This window comes from Aquila chrysaetos, chromosome 2 (assembly GCF_900496995.4).
Source record: "Aquila chrysaetos chrysaetos chromosome 2, bAquChr1.4, whole genome shotgun sequence".
Classification (NCBI taxonomy): Eukaryota; Metazoa; Chordata; class Aves; order Accipitriformes; family Accipitridae; genus Aquila; species Aquila chrysaetos.
In genome coordinates this window covers 31,409,181-31,421,847 of record NC_044005.1, presented here as the reverse complement: position 1 = coordinate 31,421,847, position 12,667 = coordinate 31,409,181, and positions in this window count along the sequence as shown.

Here is a 12,667-nt window from a genome sequence, read left to right as displayed (position 1 = left end):
GAGGATGCTTTTGGAAATTAGGTTAGACAGGGTCAATGTAGACTGACCTTTGCAGAGATACTGATCAATGACCAGCATTTTTGCTGTGTATTTACCTGAAAATTAAAACTTGGCTTTAAAAGAGAAAACATCAGTACAATTAGGGGCATAATATTATGTCAGGGACACATGAACCACAGAGAAATATACCATGCAGTGTAGCAAGGGTCAGGGATTGGCGGGTTGCGGATGCAGAGAGCTTCTGAGACACGTTATAAAGGACACCCCATTTGAGACAGCTACTTGATAAGACATGGCATGTATTCTCAGAAGGATTTGATTCTGTTCGAAAAGAAGTCATGTTTGGTTAGAATTTTGCAAAATCTTCTTGGGACGGAAAAAAAAACCAACAAATGTTTTTTCACTTATAGCTCAAAGAAAAATAATATTTATTACTGCTTTTGTATTATATTCAGGCTGGTGTTTTCTATATGGTTTTAGCTGATAGCAGAAGAAAAAAATCTGGCGTGGCTACTGTTGATGCCACAGCATGATAGTAAGGATTGTAAGCTTCAAATAGGAATGATTGGGCTTTTGTTACAGAAAATACAAAACTGGACAAAAACCAAACTGAAATACACCTGCAATTCAAACAAAACAAGAGGTCTCAGATTCCTCTGTCTATTTTTAATTGATACAGAAGCTAGAACCTGGTATAATTGATGGTTTTGTTAGCTGTACTGCCCACCTCTGTACACATGCCAAGTTGATGTTTCCAAAAATAGTCACTCCTCTAGAGTAAATAGATCAGAGGGTGACATAAACAGACCCTGAACACCGCCACAAATTTAATTGAGTAGTTTATGCTAAAGGCCAGCGCTGTGCCCAGCCAAATAAAACAGTTAGGATATTTGCGGATTATTTATCCTTTTGCTGTAACACTTTTTCCTCTGCCACCCACACAATCATGTAGTAGAAAACACTGAAAGTTCCTACTCCTCCAGAAACAAAATATGAATAATTCCATACATGTTTCATTTTCTTCAAGAATATTACACTTTTAAAGAAAAAGTTAATAAATGTTGGGCTACACATGTCAAAGCAAGAAGGTCAGCTATTACAGAAGCTTCCTTGCTGTATCAGGCAAGGTTTAGTTTTACGGAATTTGGCTATTTAAACTTATTTACTTCTTAAGCATATTGTTAAAAAGATTTTCTTCTAGAAAACTTACTTTTTCGTAAATAAAATGCAGTTGGTAAAAGCTTTTTTATTTAAATCCTCCTGTGTTATCATGGTCTCCTCTTATCCACTTTGCTGTTGCATGAGCCTGAGGAGCACAAACACAGTGTCAGCGTCTTGACTTTCCAAAAGTACGTGCCCGTTTTTGCAGCCCTGGCAATCATGGAACAATTCTGTGCCTGCTGCACAGCATGGCGTGTTTGCGATGCGCGGTCTTAGGCAATCTGCTGCAGCAGGCACTGTGTGAGAGGTTGCCTCTTTGGGAGTCCAAGTGTTGCAATCACACGTGTTGATGTGGTGAGCGCATGACCAAGGTTGACGTGATAAATGTGTGAGTGACATGCTGGTGGCTGGTGTTTATGGAGGTACAGGGCTGAGTCATTGCTCTTCTTGTTAGACTCCTCCTCAGGAGAGCGTCAGCTTCCTGGAAGGTTCTTACCCTCAGAGCTGAGTGAATGAACATGAAGTTGTACAGAAGAGCACGGTTTTCAGAAAACTGCAAATACTCCAAAATTACCTTTTCTTCTTTCTGAAATTATTGTTCAAAATCATATACATTATAGTGCTTTTTCCTAAGTAATCTCACCTATGTGGGGGTTTGTGGTTTTGTTTTTGGAAGTATAAATTTACTTTTTTGGTGTTCCAGGCTGGGGAGTGAGAAGTGGGTAAACTTTATATCACTTAACTCCTTTTACCTCAGTTTACCTTCAGCTGTATCACTTATTTGGGCATAAAATAGAAAGTAACCCATCATAACAGCCTGCCCTCACTCACGTCCCTTCCACCTCTGACTGCCAAAGGGAAAGTGAGGCAGAAGTTAGGCAACAGTTATCTATTTCAGGCTCTTAGCTGTACCCCGTCCACTGGTAACATGGACAACAGCAATAAATCTCAATCTAAGACAAGTGCAAGGAAATATCAGTGGCTTAGGTCACAGTATTTCTTACTGGTTTTAATGGCACAGACTAGGTTATAACTTTCTGAATCAGAAGATTAATCAAGGTTTGGGCTATGTTCCTCCTATTTTACTCCGTTGTTATGGGAGTAAAACAAATGTAATCCTACCAAGCATCTGATGTGGCTCCCAAAACTTCAAAGAAGTATTGTAAATGAACTTCAATGATCTGTGCTGATGAGAAGACTTAGAATAAGAAGTGTTGTGATCACCAAATGATTCTGCTATATTCTGGGATTAAAAAACCCCAGCTACTTAGAGTTTTATTGGAAAGAGTGTAATTTTTACAGACTTAAAAGCTTACTAATGCTTTTTACTATTCTTGTAATGAAATTATGCCCTATTCACCACTGTTGAATGTCTTGACATGCAAGAAGAAACAGTCCCAAGCTCCTAAAACCTGAATTTCTGGATTAACTGCTAACTGGAAGAGGTACATCCTTCATTCAAACCAGGAAAAATCAACAGAATATTATGGTGGAGCATGGAAAAGTTCAATGCTAGCACTGTCCTATGGCACATGAGACAGATGACAAAAAATTGTATCATTTACTGACAAAACAGGAAAACTTTCTTGCCCCACTGGTGGCTCATAGGGAAAATGGGAAAGTACTGTACTTTGCTAATAGTTTATTTGTTCAGAAAGATAATCTGTGCACTCTGCAAGCTCAATTAAGCCTTGGATTGTTTGGTTTGTAGGAAAGGTGCCATTCAAACAACTTAAATCCTTGTCAGAAGTGATGAAATGACTTTATTTAGAATTGCAGTAGTGAGATGAGACTAGGTTTCTGCGGATCCTCAAATCTATATTCCTGCAAGGAAAGAATACACATTCCTCAAGAAATATATTACAGGTAGTAAACTGTGTACCTGATTTGCTCTTAATCAGTTTTTATTACTAAATGAAGATCACATTATGCATGTATTGGGATTTATCCTTCACTGTACCCTTTGGACTTATTCCCAGGCTAGAAACTGTATTAAAGAGAACTGACTGAAAATGGGAAAATGATTTTGCAAAGAGAGACAGAGGACTTTTAATTTTGACAGGGTTCATTTTCATTCTTTGCCCATCACTAATGAATGCAGTAAATGATGCTGGGGGGATCCCTCCTATTTTCTTAACTTTGGGGGTGTTTTTTTTTCTTTTGCTACTCTACTTTTTTTGAACTTCCTTAACAGAAATATTTTCAAAAAGAGCAAAAATAATCCCCCAAATCTCAGAGCCCTGAAATTCATTCTGTTATGTTGAATTTAAGGAAAAGGTTGAGAAACACAACCCTTCCCCGGACATTAAAAACAATACATTCCTGTTTAGAAAATATCTTAGAAGAAGCAGGTTTTGAGTGAGAAACTCATATGTCTCAAATGTACTTATACTAGGCTGTATTGGATTAAACAGCACCTCTGGTAGAAGAAGAAAAGTGGATATACAGTGATGAAGGCTCAAAACATTACCCTTGCTCACTACATTTCAAACTGTGACCCAGACGAATTAAAGAAAATCTTTTTGATCAGACAGCAGAGAGCTTTGTGGCAGAGCTGCTTGTTTGTAGGAGAGTAAGTGGCCGTGGGAGAAAATTGATACAAATATAAAATTATTTGCCTAAGAGCTTTCAGTGGACTAACATAAACATAAGGAAAATGATAAGTATACTTACTTCCGAAGGCATATAATGCACAGTTATTGACCTATTTTTGAACAGTTTCATCACCTGTGTTTTAACTCCATAGGAGTCAGAGTTCCCCATGATGGGTGAGTAGCACAGGAAAAATGATTCGTACCCATTTTTCTTGTTGTACCCTACATTTTACCTTTTGGACACTGTGTTGGGTTGACCCTGGCTGGACGCCAGGTGCCCACCAAAGCCGCTCTATCACTCCCCCTCCTCAGCTGGACAGGGGGAAGAAAATATGACAAAAGGCTCGTGGGTCAAGATAAGGACAGTTTAATAAAGTGAAAGCAAAGGTCGCGCGCGAAAGCAAAGAAAAACAAATGATGTTATTCTCTACTTCCCATCAGCAGGTGATGTCTGGCCACTTCCTGGGAAGCAGGGCTTCGGTACGCGTAGTGTTCCGTTGCTCCGGAAGACAAAAATGCCTCCCCTTCCGTCTCCCTTTACTTAGGTTTTATATCTGAGCTGACGTCGTATGGTATGGAATATCTGTTTGGTTAGTTTAGATCAGCTGTCCTGGCTATGTCCCCTCCCAAGATCTTGCCCTGCCCCAGCCTGCCATTGAGGGAGGGGGCAAAAATGTTGGGGAGACAGCCTTGGTGCTGTGCCAGCGCTGCTCAGTGGTAGCCAAAACACTGGTGTGTGATCAACACCTTTCTAGCTACTGATGCAGAGCACAGCACTACGAGGGCTGCTATGGGGAGTATTAACTCCATCTCAGCCAGACCCAATACAGACACCCATTGACTTACGCTGGTAAGATGGTATTTCCATGAACAGGTCACACATTACTCCAACTACTGCACAGGATTTTGTGTTTCAGTTCTTGTGTACTTGCTATCAATACCTTAAAAAATGAGGCTAGCTGTAAAGTAGTTACGATCTAATTCCAGCCCAAGTTGCTGCGGCTAAGCTTTTTAATATCAGTGTCCTGTTTGCATTGACTCTTAGTTATATATGGTAAGACACCAGCATTATTTTGTTATGCAAGCGTATTGTACATGCTTTTACTATCAGTTCTGCATTATAGGGTTATATTTTTATACTGTAAAACAGTAGCCTGTTGGGGTTTTGCTGTCTGTATAAATTTCTGTGTAAACACTGATCTCAGTGGACACAGGTAACTTACTACAATGACTAAGGATCGTGTGTCTGAGCCTGCATCAAAGCAAGAATGTACTCTACCCAGTTTTTTCATACAGTGCCAGCCTTAAAATCAGCAGGACAAATTATCTTTGTAAAGAAATGCCGTTCTAGTGAAGTCAATAAGGCCTCACCAGTTTGGGCCAGCAGGCAATTTGGCTCAAATACTAGCACCTATTATAAGAGTTTGGCTAAACTGAGTCTCCAGAAATACAAAATTTTGTACAAGGTTCTTAGCTGGCTTGACATTTTAAGGTGAGACCCAGACACTGAAGGACTTGAATTAGACTTTTTGTTTCTAGTCTATCTGCAACAAAAGATTAATCCACTAGAGTCTGTGTCATAGGGTAACTCTTGAATCAAGAATACAGTTCCCTTCTGTAGAATTAAGTTCAGCAGATCCAGCGGCAGATCTCATCTGTTCATGTAAGGAGCAGCAAGTTGCAGATTTAGAGTAGAAAGAGCTGATAATGCATTTGTAGACTTTCTGCTTGTATGTCAATGAGAAGCATTGAGATTGCCTCTTGCCAGCTAATTTTTAGGGAGCATCAGAGTTATTTTGATAGAGAAATGTTACCTGCTTATAGTGTATTCTCGTAGTGAGTGGTGTGTTGCACTGATGATGTCAGCAGTTATTGTTGATAGAAATATTTGTCTGTGTCATTTTTGCAGTAACATTTAATGTACAATTATGTTTGTATGTAATTACAGCTCCTTGACTACAACAATTAGTCTATGTCCCAGTCCCTGCTCTGACCCTGATGAGAGAAGGAATAGCCTGGGGCTGCTGAATCTTATGCTAGTGATTCCCAAGGTATTTCATAGTGGAGGATCAGTGTCATTGGTAGGAATTTTAAATATTGAAATATTGAAAGGCCCTAACTAAGATTCAGGCCTTGCTGTACAGGTATGATAAAAGTCATCTCCACCCCAGAGGTTACGGTAAACAGAACACTCAGACAAAGGTTACAAAGCAGATCAGAGAGTAACATAGTCCATGCTAAAAGCTGCTCAGTAGTTTAACTCTGAAGTCCCGTACCCCCACTGCGACATGTTAGTGGTGTCCCAACTGTATCGAGCTAACTCTTTTCCTTGTGCGAAGCAAGCCAAGAGGACAGCAGAAGCCGTTCTGCATCTGCACTCCCTATGGAGCATGGCTGCAAGCTAGCCTGCATCTCCTGGCCCAGGAGTGACCCACCAAGACAAGGAAGATGAGATGCACCCAGAGGGAAGGATTCCATCCTGGTGCTGGAAAGAAAGGGAGCACAGCTAGAAGGCAGCTGACCTTCCCAGCATCACACCAACTCAGAGCTTCTTTCCCTGTTGGGAAACTTCAATAACAAATCAAAGCCAGAATCCAGTCCCGACTCACAGGCAGGGCTGGTACCTCTGCCTAGGAAGATTGCCCAACATTTAGCATTACTAGTAATTTGATGGGAAAGTAATAAGTAATGTTTTGAGAAAAACAACTGATTACTGGCCACAGAAGTCATATGCAAATATACTTGCAAGTTATCTCAAGCAGGTAATCTCAAGAAGGAGGCTTAAGACAGACATTTGAAGTAAATTGTGCCCTCCATCACAATATTGTACCCTGCCGATGTATGAAGTTCAGAATGAAATCAGTAGGTGTTTGTGCATGTAACTGTGGGCAGAAACTAGCCCCAAAGCGCATTTGAAAGTCAGAGACTTCCTCCCCATGGTGTTAGGCAAGAAAGGTGAGACTCCTGTGTTCAGGGTCAGGCACCTCATGTATCCTTTAGCAAGAACTATGCTGTAGCAACAGGATATCCTGTTTTAAATAATAAAGATAATGAAAGACTTGAAGATTGGAGTCCCATCTGCTTTTCTTCTTTACCTTCATTAACAATTATGGTAGGAAACAGGATCCTGGGACCGATACCCTGATGTCTCCTAAACCGGTTAGAAGATGCAAGCATCAAAACATTCTTAGCTGTAAAGCGATACACAACTTTGTCTGTCCTATAAGCTAAATGTCTGACTCGTTACCATCTTCCAGTATTAACCCATACCTATTGTAGGATGATTTGCTCTGACACAGCAGTTTTAGACACCCTGCATGGCTGCTTTTGTTGTGCGGCAGAATTCAGAATACAAAGAGAGTTTGCGTAGTTATCAACTCTAATCTGTAAATCACAGTTGACTGTTTGTAGGGACATTCCAAAACAAGAGAATTTGAAAACACCATCACCATTACCACACATCTGCATTCACCACTTTTACTGAAAAGGTAGCTCATTACAATTGTACCATGAGGTACATTACACATTTATCTTAAAACAAAAAATTGGCACCCTAGGTTAGTATGTTGTTAATATGGCTGAATTCTCTATAAGGTGGTGCTGACTCTGTGTTAACACCAGGTTTGTTTCATCTCCCACCCCCTTCTGTAGCAAATTTAAGCAGCTTTTTGCAACTGGCAGAAGCCGGCACAGTGCTGGTGCCTACTGACACTTCCTGGTTTGGCTCAGTGATGCTTGATGCTTTACGCTGTCAGAGTAAGCACACATCACAGATGAGGGCTAAAAGCAAACCTAGTAATTAATATTAAAAGCAGTCCTGTCAGTATGAGTTGTGATTTATAAAAACATAGAATAGCAGACTATAAAATCAAGCAAAACTAATGTAGCTTGGACTACTGATCTTGAAATACGTAGCTGCATTAGAGAAGGGCATTGAGGATTCTCTTGTCAGATGGCCTTAGGCATAGTTATAGATAAGACTGGCAAGTGAAATATAAAATATTTGAATTATTTTTATTAGTAGCAATTATGTAAATAAAAATGATACTTTCAGTATCACTTCACAGTGATGCTGCTGGGTTTCCTTTCGGGCAACATCTATTGGTAGAGCTATTTGGCACAGTCACTTTTAAGACCAGTCCTGACTGATAAAATGGCTTTTCTCCTCAGGCCCTTTCATGTCAGCTGTGGAGCATTTCTGGGACTGTAGCAGCACCTACCCCACCACTCCCTTGAAAGAGCTTCCCATTCTCTTTGCACATACCTGATAACACTAACTCCAGCTCTCTTTTTGGAACAGAGTTTTCACAGGAGTTTAAAAGATTTTTAAGGAAACACATCTTGGTCTCTCCAACGCCTCAAATAGTTCTTCTCCAAAATTGTAACTTACATGGAGAAAGTAGTTCCTTGAGTTTTCCATCCTTCAGACAAACCTCTCCCACATCATCCTTCAAATGACAGACACATCCTACATGTAAACTTCTTTTATTAAGATCCAACAGAACTGATAGGAAGGAGCCAGGAGTACCACAGCATGCCCTCCATCTCACAGGCACACCTAAGGACAAGGTTTCCTCTGCCACCAAACCCACAAGCTTCTGCTTTGTCTCCTCTCCCAACAGGATAATCGCCCAGTTGGTCCATCCAGTAGCTCCAGGCCTGGGGGTAGCAATGCAGGCTATGTCCTGGCTGATAGGCCATTGCAAACACTTCTCCAAAAAACCAGACCACTTAAATACCAATGATATAACATTTCTGAAAATTAGCCCCCTCTACTACTTTTTCTTTCTTCCCAGGAATGATGCCATGTCTAAATCCAATTTGCAGCAAGTTCAAAATTTTCCTTTGCAGTCTGTCCAATCTTTTTTCCTCCCTTTCTCCCATTTTCACTCCAGACTAAAGTTTACATGCAAAGTAACTTGAAATTCCAGGAAATTCCAGTACTTTAAATCAAGGTTTGCTACCAAAATGTTTGAATTTTATTTAAATCATGCTTAAGTGTTACTCAGGCTGTTGTTTTCAGCTTTCAGAGCCATTGGATCAGAATGCTCTTTGTTGGATAACCTTATGCTCAGCCTTATGACAAAGTTCAGATCAGACCAGAAGATGTCTGAAGAAAGCAGTAAGTGGTGGACCTACGTGAAAAAAAATACTGGATAACACATTTTCATCTGTTTCAGTACTTAAACCAGTTCTACAGACTTCAGCCTGGAAACTGAAAAATATCAGTGACTGATCAGATATGACAAATACTTGAGAAAAATGTAGACAGATGAAGTTAATTTCATAACCACCCTTTCACAAAACCACCCCATTTTTCTTTTTGTTTCTGAAGTATTTTGAACAAGAATTGGAGTAGTGTGATTTTAGACCAGAAACAACTCAGGGGAAAAAAGCTTATGTAAACACTTTACCATATAGTGATATATAATAAAATCTCTCAAATTTACAAGCAATGTTGTCAAATTGTTATTAAATTTGGGGAGTTTTCCAGTGATACTTTTGTTTTCAGAATACTGTCTTGTTACAGTGTTAATTACTGAGAATTTATCCACCAGTTCTAGTAATCTAGTTAGTAGAATAGGAGCCAACAGTGACTGAATTGTAGTTCAGCTACGAAATGGGATAATCTTGACTTTATAAATGGGAAAAAGTTTAAAAGCTCAACCACTTCATAATCATCATTCTGCTGTGGAACAACTCTGTTATCAAGGTGTCGTGGTTTAACCCCAGCCAGCAACTAAGCACCATGCAGCCGCTCACTCAGCTCCCTCACAGTGAGATGGGGGAGAGAATAAGAAGGGTAAAAGCAAGAAAACTCACGGGCTGAGATAAAGAGAGTTCAATAGGTAAAACAAAAGCTGCACACACAAGCAAAGCAAAACAAGGAATTCATTCACCACTTCCCATGGGCAGGCAGGTGTTCAGCCATCTCCAGGAAAGCAGGGCTCCATCACGCGTAACGGTCACTTGGGAAGACAAACACCATCACTCTGAACATCCCCCCCTTCCATCTTCTTCCCCCAGCTTTAGATGCTGAACATGATGCCATATGGTCTGGAATATCCCTTGGGTCAGTTGGGGTCAGCTGTCCCAGCTGTGTCCCCTCCCAACTCCTTGTGCACCCCCAGCCTGCTCTCTGGTGGGGTGGGGTGAGGAGCAGAAAAGGCCTTGGCGCTGGGTAAGCACTGCTCAGCAGTAACGAAAACATCCCCGTGTTATCAGCACTGTTGTCAGCACAAATCCAAAACTTAGCCCCATACTAGCTACCGCGAAGAAGATTAATTCTGTCCCAGCCAAAACCGGCACAATTCATCAATGTAGCTGTGAATGAATTCAGAGCCTTTGATTTCTAGAGAGCATTTATTACTGAACAACTATTGGGACTTCTTAACCAGGTGACCTGGGCAACAAGTATCTTATTTGCATGACAGTAGTCCAAGTGGCCTCAATATATTTCTATCAAGGTGGATAAAGCTGGCACTTTGCACATAATTAGATCCTCTCAGGTGGGCTTGAAGTGGGTGGGATGAACAAGGGCACAGCAATATTCAGTCTTCACAGAATGTTTTCTCTGCCACCTCCATGATTTATTTCCATTTCCTCTTTCTCCCCCAAAGGGTGACAAGCACATTTATTTGTGCTTTTGAAAATCAGTTCCCCTCTTAGGCCCTATTTTGTGCAGACTGTGTTATCAGCGGCTTCCATTTCTTCTGAACTGGGGAGTAACAACAAGCTATAATTAAAGGCTGAAGGTATTTACCCTCTCTTCCCTGCCCTGAAGGAACTGAGCTGTTGCCAGCAATTACAGACAGTTGGCAGTTCCCCTGGGATCACAATAACCAGGAACCAGTAAGTGCACTCTGGTCCATCTACCTGCCCTAGAAAAACTCATCTGACAACGGCAAACACTTCACAGCTCTCTCTACGTTCCTTCTGGCCTCTGAACGCCCTCCAGGGAGTGGTCTTCATTTCCAAAGACTACCCACTGGTTTAGGTCAAAATCCTAATCTAAGAACAGTGGTAAAAATTTTGCAATTCAAGTAACTCCTTATAAGTAATTTCAAAATCTTTTAGTGAAGACATACAAAGTGTGTATGCACAGGTGTTGTAACCTATACTGAAAGGGCAATGGAAACCAGAGCGTGTGTCTGCTGTTGCAGTTGATGAGTTACCTCATTTCAAAATTGTCTTCCTGCTTTGCATACTGTTTAATCATTTTCCTTTTTTGTGTGGAACAAACAGTGCTTTCTGATGAAGTTTCTGTCATTGCAGTGACTGTTTTCATGGTTTACTTAGAGACCGTGTAGAATGTGATCCAATTGTGGCTGCTTTGCATATTTTGTTAACAGGTATAGATGCCCAGTATTGCATGCAAGTAGCTTTGCATTACTTTTTATAGTAATGCCATTAAACTTGTCTCATCCTGTGCTGCTAGTACAAAGTGTTTTGCTCTGATTTACATGGATGGTTGGCAGTCTTTTTTTTTTCTTGATGATAAATAATGGGCAGTACAGAACACAAAAAGCAAAGCTAATGTATCATAAAATTGTGTTAACTTTACAAATCAGAGTGGTTTCATTTGTAAAATGTTTTATAGGATTCCAGTCAACTATTAAGCTATGATATCTCACACAGGCTGGTTTGAAGCAATGAGCCAACCAGGTAACTGATTTATTATTTTCTCTTCCTTCTCTTACTAGCCATGCGCGTGCCTCTTGTTCTGCTTCCCTCTTCCTTCCTCTCTGTCCTGTCTTAATCCTTCAGCATTTGTTTGATTTGAAAAATAATCCCTCAAGAATGTTGTTGCTTCCTCTGCAGCCTTTGTATTTGCTCCTTTCCTGCTGCTTTTCCCTGTGGCCTGCCCCATCTTCACGGCAATCTCTCTTGGTTCACTGTCTGGGGTGTATTGCCCCTCTAGCACCAGTGCCCAGCAGAAGTCACTCAGCAAGTCATGGCTGGGTGTTGGCTACCTGAACGTAAGGAAGACAACCAGAAGAGATCTTTAACAGTGAGTTGCATGTAGTTCTGGGATGCTAGCATGAACAGGAACTGGATTTTAAATACTTGCTTGTCTGCCTCAGTTCTTGCACTTATTAGAAATACACAGTTATGAAAACAGTAAAAAAGATTCAGTTGTTTTGGGGGCATCCTGTGTAATCTAGGTACAGCTTCACAAACTAGAGAGTCAGGAGAGAATCCCTGACAGCTAATATATTCATTACCTCCTGAAGGAGAAAATTACGGCACTGAGAGCCCTTCCTTTAGTTAATGTCCAGAACAAGCCAGTGAAGAATACCGTTTCGAATCCTGACCACCAGCCATCAAGTTGATTGAGCCAAGATGTACTGCAGCCTGGAATAGCCAGTTTCCACAGGCAGTACCGGGTACTTCATGAGCAGTGATGTCTCCTCTCATTAATGTACCAAAGCCACTGGAAGTTTTTGGCAAACTTCATATAATGGAAAAATTTTTCTCATAACTACACAAAGGTGGCCTGTCATATGCAGAGGTGTTGCAGCCATGGTGGTCACTTCAAGCTTGACAAACCAGGTAAGTCCCTGTTCCCTCTTCCTGCTCACGGAAGCTTTGCAGTAGTTGTCTCCCCTTCCAAATCTGCTTCTGTGGTCTCTCTGCTCTATAGCCAGTACATCCAACAGCCTTTCCTCTTCTGCCTTGGCCAGAAGAGCTCCGGAAGTCTTTATGAATGGCTGCTGCTTATCCTAAATCATTGCAGTTCATGGCCGTGTATGGTGCTGCAGGTGCATGTTGCCAAGCAGGACGCTGCGTGAATAAATACGCATGCGATGACAGGCTTCAGCATCTGCTGCTCTGAAGGAGGTCAGGGAGAGACATGCTTGCGTTATGGCACAGACCAACGTGAAGAACAGCTCACTTCTCGTACCATTTGG